Below are 12,340 nucleotides of genomic sequence, written 5' to 3'. Positions count from 1 at the left end.
GGGGGAGGAGGTGGGGCCGGGGATTTGGGGAAAGGGTTGGGAAGGGCGGAGTTGGGGCGGAAAAAAAAGCAGGGGCCGCCGAAAATTTTTTTGCTTGGGCGACAAAAATCCTAGAGCCAGCCCTGCTTCTCTCCTTTCATTAAAAGTTTTTTTTTTCTACACTCGGACTCTGTGCTTGCGCGTGGAGAAGTATTGCCTCTCAGAGGCACCCAGGGATGGTGTGTAATTGTCCCAGATCACTGGGTGGGGGCTTGAGCTGATTCTATGTTGTATTGTTGAAAAGGAACTCCTAGATATTGAACCTGGCCCTGGTTACTGCCGGCTCCACCTGGCAGAGGGGTTACCTATTAATCAGGGGAACCACCCTAAAATCCCTGGTACCAACAATAGTTTAAATACAGTTGTAGCTAATATCATTCTAATCACAGTTTTGGCACAGTCTAACCATTCTAGGAAGATGGTGTGTGTTGTGAAAACCTTAAATGGCACCCATTTTGTTCTGTCCAGCACTCTGAAATTTCATACATCAGTCATAATGTGCTGCTGATGGCGTACGCCACCTGGCAGGACTGGAGAGGAAGCACTAAATTAACTTCAGTTATTCCTCTCAGATGGAACCCAGAAAATTGTGATGGGCCACCATTCCTCTACACCAAGAACCCTATCATGGGGAATCCTGCGGGGCTCAATCCTGGTTCCTCTCTTTTTCAATATACATATGAGGCTTCTTGAAGAGGTTATGAGATGCCACGGGCTCCAGTGCAACCAATATACTGATGACACCCAGTTTACATCTCCTTTTCAGCAGGCACAAATAACAGCAATTCCCAGATGCCAGAGTTCCTGCAATAGATAATCATCTGGATGAAAAAGCTGCTGACTCAAATTTAATCCAGGTAAGACAGAAGTGACACTGATGAGAAAAGTGGCACTTTCCTACATCCCTGCATATGACCTCTTATCCTTGGCTCCTAGCTTCTGTATTATCTGAGAAGAGGTAACAGTGGAATGGGTGAGGTGGAAAGAAGGTGAGGGAGAAAGAGGAGTCAAGGTGTCAAATCCTGGTGAAGGAAGCAAATAGGATTTGGTGCAGGATTTTGACTCCTCATTGAACCTTGGCAAACGGAGCAGAAGGTGATTGTGATGAGAGAAGTGCGGGGAGGAAGTCAGACTAAAGGCCTGCAGCTTCAATATATCTGTTGGATGGATGAAGAGAGAAACAGTAGGTCACGGTTAGTTATACTAGGGAAGGGATAAATGGTGGTTTTATTATCAATATGAATGTTTTGAATGTGTGATTGGAACAAGTGAGCTTTGGAAATGATGAAGGTTGGGTGGAAATAAATTAAACCTTTAGCAAAATGCAAGGGGAACATAAACATTATTACACAAAGAAACACTAAGTTAAAAAGAACATGATTAAGGTTGCAAAATCAAGCACTTAAAAGTGAGGAAATGCCAGAATTACTGCTGCACAGTCCCCTGGTGCATATGCATTTTGATGACACAATCTTTAATTATATCAGCTCATATTGTGTTTTCCACAGGACTCCTTCCTCCCTCAGTTCACAGAATGGACTGTGCTAATTTAATGAGAAGCTATTCACTATTTTGTTTTATCCTCATTGTTTCATGTGTGGCCCTAGGCCTTGTTTCCTGTTCACTAGTCAAACCTTGCTTTGAAGAAAGAATTAATTTCAGCATGGGCTTTTCTATGACACTCATCACCGCAATATCTAAATGCTTCACAAACATTAATTCACCTTTGTAACACCCCTGTGAGATGAGGGAGTCGTGCTTTCTTTGCTTTACATATGGGAAACTGAGGCACAGACAGATTAAAGTCAAAAGTATGCACTACTATTGTGTGCCAAATTTGAGGCCTATAGCACCTGACTTTTCAGAATCCTTAGCATTATATAGCTTTCTATGTTCAAAGCGCAGCTCCCATTGACTTCAACTGCAGCTGTGAGTACTCAGCACTTTGGTAAATCAGACCCCAGGGTTCCAAGTTGGACATCCGGAAATTGAGAAGCACACAGTTCATGACCACCTGTGAAAAATTTGGTTTAAGTGACTCACCTAGGAGCTCTGTGGCAAAATCAGGGATAGAATCGAGTTCTCCAGGGCAGCATTGGACTGTCTTAAACACAAGGCCACCTTTTCTCCTCCAGCAATCCCCTGCCTGCCTCACTACATACCTTCCAATGTCTGCAAGAAATGAAGCAAGGATCCTTGTGACAGGTTATCTAGACCCCAACCCAGTCTGGAAGGGGTTAATTTGCAGCCAGAGGCTGCATCTGTACTGGCTGTTAGTCTTGGATGCACAACTTAAAAAGGAGAGAGCACAGCACTTGGGAGGAGGAAGGGTAAAATGCAAACCGATTTCTTTCTCTTGGGATGACCTGGAAGCCTGCCTGGACATGCCCTTTTGAGCTGTAGCCTGCCTGAACCCCTGCTTAAGGGGAGGATTGTGCCAGCCCCTCGGCTGTGGGGTTGATTGAGGCACGGGAGCCTGTGGTTAGACAGGAAGATGTCTATAGCAGTGGAAGCACACCTGCAGTGAGGTAACAGACAGCTGAGCTGAGCCAGGTGGGTGGAAGGTTAGGTTGTTTACACATTTCTGCTGGACTTTGATAAGGGACTCTGTGACCCTGGAAAGGGTCTGGTCTCTTCAACCTGTCTTGGCCAGAGGGCCAGATCACTCCTATGACTGGAGTAGGCCAAAAGACAGTGGGGAAAACTGAGGCAGAGTTGCTGCATCACTACATCTAGCCATAAGAGGGAAGATCTCATTCACCACACAACCTTGATTCCTCCCAAGATCAGGTCCATCTTGTGCAATGATGGAGGCAGAGGGTCCTGTGGAAAAGATAGTATGTGATCATGTAATAGTGTGTCAAATGAATACTCGTAAGAGGGCTGAATTAAAGTTGCACAAGCAACCTTAATTTTGGCATTTCCTAATTTCTGAGTGTTTGACTTTGCCACCATAATTGTCTTATAATGTAATTTTTTGTAATTTTCATGTGTAATTTTCTAGGTTTTTAAAAATAGCAAACTGATAAAACAGAAATTGCATTATGTGGCATATATTTGCACCTATATCAGTCATTAGCACTGACCTCTGCCACTTGAGCTAATGGAGCAACCAATAGCAGTAGTAGGATGTCATCCTCTAAGTGGACTGGCATTAAAGGAGAAAGAGACACATACTTTCCCAATGGGGTTTCACTGATATTTGCTGACAGAAGTGGAATGGTGGGAATTGGGAGTCTTGGGTTCCATTCCAGGGTTTGGTGGGGTGTGCACTGTAGTGGATACAGATTCTTCTGTCTGTTGTCCCCAGGTTTGTCCCCTTCTGCCCCATCCAATCCTATCTCTTCCTCCCCCCCCGGCTCCTTGTCCCAATCCCATTCTCTTTATCCACTCAATTTCATTCTCCACTTCTCAGCCTTCTCGTCCCAGTCACATTGCCAGCCAATCCTTGTCTCTCCCTCTTGGCTTGCAGTCTGAGTCCCAATCTCCCCCTCTACTCCCATTCTCTCCTCCCTCCTGCCACCCAGTTCCAGCCACTTGGCCCAGCCATTCCCAGTTTTTCTCCCACACTGCAGGTCCTTGTGAAATCTGTCTGCCCCCCCGCACACCACAGTTCCCTCCAACACTGGTTCCTAGTCCAAGTCTCCAGCCAGTCCCAGTCTCCCATCCTCCCTCTGCTTCTTGTCTGATCTTGGTGGTCACCTACACAGCCAACTGGCTGCCAGTCCCGCCTTCTCCCTCTGTTTCCTTCACTAGCTCCCAATCCTTAGCTCTCAGTCTTCATGTGTTTCACCTCTCCCCTCAGGTCTCAGTCCCAGCCTCCCTTACTCCCAACTTCCCATCTCAGTTGTCTTGCCCAACCACTCCCAGTCTCCCCTCCCACTGCTAACTCCACATCTCAGCCTCCCTTCCTCCATGGCTCCTAGTCCTATCATCTCATTTCTTTCAGTCCCAGGCTCCTCCCCTGGCTCCAGGCCCAGTCTCATCAGACTCATCCTAATCTACTCCTTTCCCTCCCCCTGGTCTAGCTCTCCTCCCTTCTGCATTCAGAATCAGGCAGTGTCCTCCTCCATGCTGCCTGAGTGCCAGCAGGGGTGTGGGAGGGGCACTGAGAAGCTCCCTGCTGTCAGTTCCGGTTTATGGGCCCAATCAGAATAAATTGCTGTTCTGGAGGGCAGGTGAATGTGTGGGTGATTACAGAGGCCCCACTTTTTTTCAGATGACTTTAAGCACAAGGAGCATGGGCAGTATAGTCACACACAGGAGCTGTGGAGGTGGGGAGGGGGAATGGAGCATATTTAGGCTAGGTCTACAATACCGCGGTAAGTTGACCTACACTATGCAACTCCAGCTATGTGAATAACATAGCTGTTATCGACATACCTTAGGTTGAGTTACCACGGGGTCTACACTGCGGGGGGTCGACGGGAGAAACTCTCCCGTCAATTTATCTTACTCTTCTCGTCGGGGGTAGAGTACAAGGGTCGACTGGAGAGAAATCTGATGTCAATTTGGTGGGTCTTCACTAGACCCGCTAAATCGACCGCTGGTGGATAGATCTCAGAGCCTTGATCCTGGCTGTAGTGTAGACATAGCCTATGTCACTCTGTGGGACTGGCGCACACACACAGTCTGGTCAGTGCTAGGAGCTGTGAGAAGCGCAAGCATGCTCAGTAAGGTCAGAATCTTTGGAGATTTTCACTGCTAAAATCAAAGTCTCTACTGAGCATGTACAAATTGCAATTTCCCAGAAGTTTATCATTTGGCTTGGCAGAATTAAATTTTTCTTTTTAAAATTTTGATGGATAATATTGATGTTTATTTTTAAGCATTTTTTATCAATTTAAAATTTCACAGTAGCTTTTTATTGATTTAAATTTTCACAGGTCAGGAAGGAATGGGGAGCTCAGACAATACTTATTAAATGACAGGATGCACAGGTTCAAAAAGTAAAAATTATAACTGTTAAAACACAAATTGTTAATATCATGTGTAAAAATATATCAAGTAAATATCCTTAATCAACGCTAACAAGTTCTCAAGGAACATTTTTCTTACTTTGCCTATCTGTACATTTTTATTATTATCTGTGAAAATATTTTTTCATCAGCTGGTGTGTGTATACAGTGATATCAACATTTTTTGACATTTACCAATAAAAATCTAATCCTTTGAAGCCTATCACCTGGCCAGATTTGGAAAGAATTTCAGAGGGATGGCAAAAGGCACATCCCTGACACAAAGACCACCCTCCTTTTCCACCCCTCTCTCTCAAATTCCCTGCTCCAAAGTATGGGGGTGCTAGAAAAGGACACCAAATTTTTTTTTAACATGGGCAAAACAGTATATTTTCCTATATCCTTGTTCTTGGAAACGGCTGAAATTTTCAGAAAAGAATCAGACTGAGGCAGACTTCTGACAGCTGAAACAGTTAAAGTTTGGCTAAGTTATAAGCAACTAAAAATAGGGTATTATAATGGAAAGCACTGGACAACATTAATAACTGGCAGGGCTTACTAGCCTTATTTATAATACTTTTTCTTTTGAGTGAGCATATGTATGTGCATGTGCCCGTGTGTGTATACACACACACAGAAAAAATTTAAATTGAACTAGCAATAATAAAAATAGAAAATGAACTAGGAATTGATATGAGAACAGTTACCATAAACTGAATTTAATGGCCAAAGACTAAAGTTACTGACTCTATCATGTACTCTTCTGGGAACTTTCCTTAGCAGGGTTTGATCCTTTTTTTTTTTTTTTTCCCCTCTGTATAGACTTTTGTGTACATACAGCATTATTAGATTCCTGAAATTTGTCCTTTGACAGAATGTTTATTTGTAATTATCCTAAAGTTTTAATGGAAATTTTTTTTTTAAAAAAGAGAGAAATGAGGACGAAAAGGCTAAATCAACAAAAGAGGACAAAACATGGGACAAAACAACTGTTTAATCTTTTCTCCCATTCCTTTGTCTGTTTTTAGACTGTAAGCTCTCCAGGGCAGGAGCTGTCTTATATGGGCTGTGAATTGATTAGTGCACTTTTGGTAGTAAATTGAATAATAATAGTTATTATTTATTATTGATATTTTGGTAGCATCTAGTAGTCCCAGTCATGGTCCAGTACCCCACTGTGCTTGGTGCTGTATGAACAAAGGACAAAAAGATGGTCCCTAATCAGGTCTGAGTGTATTCTATGATTCCATGTCACATAATCTGCTCTGGATCCATCCCTTGCCTTGGTATCTAAGTGTTCATTTTAAAAAAATGCTTCTAGGCCTCATGACTGTGAAGAAAACCTTAAAAACAGGAAACACATGTAAACCAATGGAGTGCTGTGTTCCTGACTCTGCAGACAGATTGAGACAATAGCTCTGGGAGATGTGAACTGCCTTATTTCTCTCAGTGGGTGTTGACTCTGAAACCTAAAGATGATGATGTAAATGACAACTCAATTAACTATTTCACAGCTGATCACTTTAACAGAAATAGCCAACAAATATACTGTTGCATCCCACAATCCTAAACTGCCGCCCCAATTGGGTAGTTAAATGTCAAAGTAATACCACGGTTATTGAAGTAAGTGGATTATTCAGTATCATATTTAATTAGTCAAAACACTCCATTAAAAATATTTAAATAAAGCTGCTGCAGAATTTCCAGTATATTGCGCCAGTGCCCTGCAGAAACTTAGGATCTTCCTGCATAATTTAGGTCCAGCTTGCCACAGAATACATGGGGCCTTGGTAATAACAAGAACAGAACCGAAGGCTAGGGTAGTTTGTATGGATGTCTGCTGTCGGATATTGAGTCCTTGTTTGAATACTACTCTATTGCAGTTAGACTGAATGGATGGATGAATAAATAAACCTTTAGGCTGGAATGATGTAGGTGCACTAGGAAATGGGATCAAAGTCATCCTCTCTCACTGCTGAATCAAAGCCAATGCAAAGAGGAGGTAGCCAACTTACTGGTAACACTGACTGGTGAAGCAGAGGCATTTGTTTTCAAAGTGAGAGATATTTATTCCCTGATAGCATTATATACCTATGACTTCCTTTCCACTTTACCAGTTGATTGAAATACCAATAGAAGAAACAGATAATTCAAGAACGTTTGTTTTCCTGATCTGCATTAATACACTACAGTGACAATTACTCATTTTACTGGGATTGGATGGATTACGGAACAAATTTGTTTTGTGGTTAAGCCAATCAGAAAACACCTTATTTATCAAAATGATACTGTTTTAAATGGCTGTACTTTGACCAAAAGGCTCATTTCTAGTTGTCCAGTTATTTTGATTTGATTAGTAGGCAATGGTTGCAGGTTGTGTAATTGATACTTAATAATTGTTGTTAGTCTTTGAATAGTAGATAGTAAAAATAATACATAGTATTCTCATTAGCAAGGCAAGGCAAGTAATTGAACTTTTCTGTTTGGTATTCATACATTGACAACATTTGTATAGTTTGTCAGGCCAATAAAGTATTATAAAATTGAACTGAAATTGTATCCCATTGCCTGACCTCTGCTGGCATGGGCCTCAGTCCCAGGGTGGGTTTTGGTGCCTGGATACTATAATGATGGTTGTTAGAATTCGTAAGATTTCTTAGCCAGGCAGTGTGGAGAATGTTAGGGTATGTGTTGTGTTTATATTATTTTAGGTGTGACATATGTGGGAAGTAAAATATATGGGTAGAGTTCAGGTAGAGGCTTGAAACCGAAAGACTCTGTGAGGCCCATTGGGTTGCTATGAGCCACTTCAGAATGTTGGTTCAAAAGTTCATTGGAGGAGTGAGTGTGGAGAATTGCCAGCTGTAGGTGGTTTGGTCTGGGCTCATGGAAGTTGCCAAGAAAGTTCTCTGGCTCCTGAGACTGGTCCATCGGGGATGATGGCAGTCTGGGCTGCTGAGAGGGTGGTGTGGAGACCAGATTAAGAGAACACTGGACTCTGTGGCTTATGGAAAGGAAGCCTAAACTGGGATAAGAAATAAGACTTTGGAGGGCTTGAAAAGGACAGTGGCCACTTTCAGATCTGTACTGGAGTTAATTCATAGATTTTAATGGAAAATAACAAATTACAAGTTTATTAATTCAATTTGCAGTGGAGCTGTGGTGAAGGGTGATTTCTGCAGCGGCCTTTGAAGAACACTGACCATACCTATCAGAGACCCCTGCTCCTAAGGCCAGGATCCTTATAAGAGGGAACAGAGGGAAGAGTGCCCTGAGGTAAAATTTCCAAGTGAGAAGCTTGATGATGGCTGCAGGTATCTGAGACTGTCTTGTAGGAAACCCAAAGTCATGACAATGTGGACTGTAAGTTCTTCAGGACAGAGAACATGTCTACTAGTTTGTGGGAAGTGCCTAGCATACTTTCAGGTATTCAAAATTATTATTACTAATAGAACAAGATTTTTGCAATCACTCCACACATACACTTATAGTGGCAGGGATCATCATTCTTTTCCATGATAAGGATGGTAATGAATCTTCAAAAAACATAATAAATAGCTTTATATTAACTCAGTGAATGAGAGACTTCAACTGGGCACAAATGCTTGACAGAGGAGTTGTCATGGAGAAGGAAGAAAAACAATAGGTAATGTGGTGAATAGAAGGGGCAGCTCTTAGTCTTTGCAGCCTGTTTCTAGTAGGTGTCACTGCAAACAAAGCAGTGTTCAGTGTGTCAGACTCTTAACTTAATAGCTGGGAAAACATATGTACTACATTAAGTTTAAACCCATGGGGGGGAAATGGTGTAAAATTATCTAAGGATGTACCAGTGGCTTATTTCCTTTCTAAAAGTGAACTGCAAGACTTTTTAAAAAGAAAGGAACGAATGAGATCTGAGATTGTTAGAAAACTATATGTGCAGGTTTGATGGGCTGCATTTTGGGTGATTCTTTGTGCAGAATGCACATGCAACTGCTCACTTACTTTGCACCAAGCAATTAGTATCAACTGTTTCCCCAAACAATTGCCCATTTAGACCCCTGATTAGCCCTTTGCAAGTGCAAATCCCTAATTGCAGTAAATGCACAAACACACAAAGTTAGGCAAACAATTGCACACACTTTTGTGTACATGAACCTCCAATCTCTCATTCACAGAATTTGACAGACATTCCAATATATTTCCTGACAAACCCTAGATAAATGATTCAGAAGCATCTGGGAGCCCCTGCAAAATCATTCAGCTGGGGCGCACGTCTGCAAGACCCTAGATTCAGTGTGCGCACATCTTCTCCAGATGCCACATGCTTATGCCACGCATTTTGCTTGAGCTTGGATACCGTTGCAGCTGAAGGTGGAAGAGAATAAGTAATACATCCAAGTTGATGCATGTGATTGTGGAGAGAATTAGTGAAATTGAGGATGAAGGTTTCATTTAAATAAACCTACCATCTGCCTCTGTCTCATGATAAAATAGGCACAATCCTACTTCATCAGGAGTCAGAAGTTATCATCTCAGCCAGCAGGAAACAGTGTATATCCAACACCATAAAACACTGGAATATGATTAGTAAACTTAACAATAACCTTTGTGTGTGTTCTTGACTTGCATTTGCAGGTTTGACAGCATTAACTGCAATCCTGAACTCAGGGTTTCATGTGTCCTCTGCAACAGTTCCAAAACCTCAAACAACAAAATCAGAGCATAAAAAGAGATATAAAATCCTGAACTCCAGTATTGACAAGTAAGTGAAAGAAATGTTTTCAGATTCTGGGTCTGGTTCTCTTCTTACAAAAGTGTAGCTCCATTGGCCACAGTGAGACTTCTCATGGAATAAGGTAATGCTCAAAATAAGTAAGGATGGCAGAATCGGGGCCTTTGAAAGCATATAAAGGACCTCCACTCAGTTACGTCAATGTAAGTCAGAAATAACTCAATGGAAATCCATGAATTTCAAATGATGTAAAACTTGTTTATTGTGCTCAAAGTGTGTTCTTTTCTTAGACCCAAGTGAGCCATGTTCTCCCCATTTAACCATGAAACTTCATGCCCTAATATCTTGCTTACATCTGTGCAGACCTCCTCAATCAGGTGTCACAGTTATAAGTGGCAAGATGAGGAGCTTTCAAGAGCTAATTGAGCAGGAGAAGGAGGGGGAAATTTTGTTTAAAATTTTATCTAGGTTAGCAGAGGCATGATACAACACACCCTTTGCAATCAGCAGAGAACACTGAGACCTCTGTCTGTACTGTTTATGGTATCAAATACGTGTGGTGTACACCCTGGAGCACTGCTCAGTCCTGATATCATGGGTGCTCCCACCCTGTAATTAGATGTCCCTTGTTGCAAAGCTAGATTATTTTCTGGTTATTGTAGTGTAGAAGTTTTTGGAAAGTAGGCGATGGGCTATATTGTGCCTCGAATACCCACATGCAGCTGACACAAGGAACCATATCCTCAGCTGCTGTAAATCCATGAGCTCCATTGATGTCAACAGAACACTGACTAAGGATCTGGCCCAAAGAATCTGATGAAGATATTCAGGTCTCCAACTCTTGACCCAAACAGGATGTTCTGTGTAAACAGATTGGTCAGATGCAAATTGCTGAAAGGAAAAATCTTTACTGATTCACACAACTCCTTTTTTGAAAGTAAACTGTCCACCTCTATTAACTGAAATGTGAACTGAATGCTTATGAAAGATAGGCAAATGTATTTGTACACAGCACACACCTCACTCTATTTGTCATGCCTTTTTTTTTTTTTTGGACTGGTGAAGGTTTTTCCTCTTAACAGTGGACCTGACAGGGTTGATTATATAAACACCTGTGTGTTTGAATAGTAAAGAGCTAAGTTTGAGACCTGAATGTCTATTAGACTCCTAGGGTAAAATTCAGATACAACTGAAGTCATTGGGAGTTTTACCATTGACTTTAGTAGGGCCAGGATTTCACTCTTTGTCAGCTTCATGTGAGTATTGAGGGCATAATATGGCCAGTAGCCTTCATTCGACAAAGCTCTACACTAGAATAATTGGGAACCAATCTGGCTTTGCAAGATGGACATCTAATTGCAGGGCAGGAGCAATTGTGATATCAGGATTAAGAAGCACTCCAGTATGCATATTTCACTCCAGTATGTTCACTCCACATATCTGATATTGTTTTAAAAAATACAGAAGTCTCATGAGCATGCCTCAGTGTTCTCTGTTGCCTGATGGGGGGGCATTGCATCAGAATGATGTATGCATTGTGATGGCTTCTTTTGCAGCGATATCTATGGCAGCTGATGAACAAACTCCCCAAAGGCTGAAAATGCATCAGTATTAAGTCTCTGCTAAACTGACTACTGTTAAAAACAGAATCTTTCTCTCCAACGTTATTTATGGATGGGCTTATGGAAGAAGGAAAATGTAATTGCCTCAAATTCTTTTGATTGAAATAGTGATAGCCCAGTCTCCTATTTATTTATACATGTGTACTGGATTTGGTGTCTTTGTTATAACTTATTCAGTGCTCTTTGGAGTCAGTGGTAATCTTTCCATCACCTTCAGTGGGCATTGGATCAGGTCTTTAATGCACAACTGTCTGAGTATCAGGCAGTTCTTCTGTACTCATTAACGAGTACTTAACACTCTTGTAGTGCTCTAGTTTATAAAGCACCAGCCAAACCTATTCAGCCAAAACACAAAAGCCACTAAAAAAAATAAAATTTTACATGATTAAAAAAATTCCTGAATTTTTATATCCTTGTTGGTGCCATTTTCTACTGCATTTTCAGAGGTTACACAAAGCCACAGCCTACCATCCATTTTTTAGTGGAAGTGCCCAGAGAAACTAGTGGAGAATTCTTGTTAAAAACCGATGGTCCAGTATAGCCCTTAGAAAGGAATTGTATTCATAATAACACAAAGTTAGGATTCAAGAAAGAAAAATTGGGAGAAATTAGAAATCTGGGGCCAAATTCTGCATACAGTTACATTGATGTAAAATCACAGCAGTTCCATGGACTTCAGGGGAATTACTCCAGAGTTACACTTGTAAATTCTGTCCGTGGGGGGCTCCAACCCTTGCAGAAGAGTTGGAAGAACTTTGGCCAACTAGGGCCCCATAAGACTAATGGGTAACTTCAGGTATGTTTAATGTATGTTTTAAATATGTTGATTTTTTTAATATGTGTTCTCTGTAATGCTTAAGAATAAATGTGCTTGCTTAGAAAGAGCTGTGGGGTAACATATAACTTTTGGCAATACACTGTTCATAGCCTTCAGCAGGAAAGCAAGTACATATGCTGGCCATTAGGCAGACTGGCTTGCTGGGGATATCACAGTGTGTGGAAGGGTG

At 41.6% G+C, this 12,340-nt stretch overlaps 1 long non-coding RNA gene across 1 annotated transcript; it reads left to right on the top strand.

The window, feature by feature from the left end:
* The first annotated feature begins 227 nt into the window (after positions 1 to 227).
* On the top strand, positions 228 to 11,163 carry LOC119851048. The gene is made up of 4 exons (XR_006278740.1): positions 228 to 896; positions 6,319 to 6,446; positions 8,150 to 8,273; positions 9,615 to 11,163. It is a non-coding gene; the product is annotated as an uncharacterized LOC119851048 (long non-coding RNA).
* Positions 11,164 to 12,340: the final 1,177 nt, after the last annotated feature.

The sequence above is a fragment of the Dermochelys coriacea genome, chromosome 2 (assembly GCF_009764565.3).
Source record: "Dermochelys coriacea isolate rDerCor1 chromosome 2, rDerCor1.pri.v4, whole genome shotgun sequence".
Lineage (NCBI taxonomy): Eukaryota > Metazoa > Chordata > Testudines > Dermochelyidae > Dermochelys > Dermochelys coriacea.
Note: the sequence above shows the minus strand (reverse complement) of the source record. Positions and strands in the feature narration are given on the sequence as shown.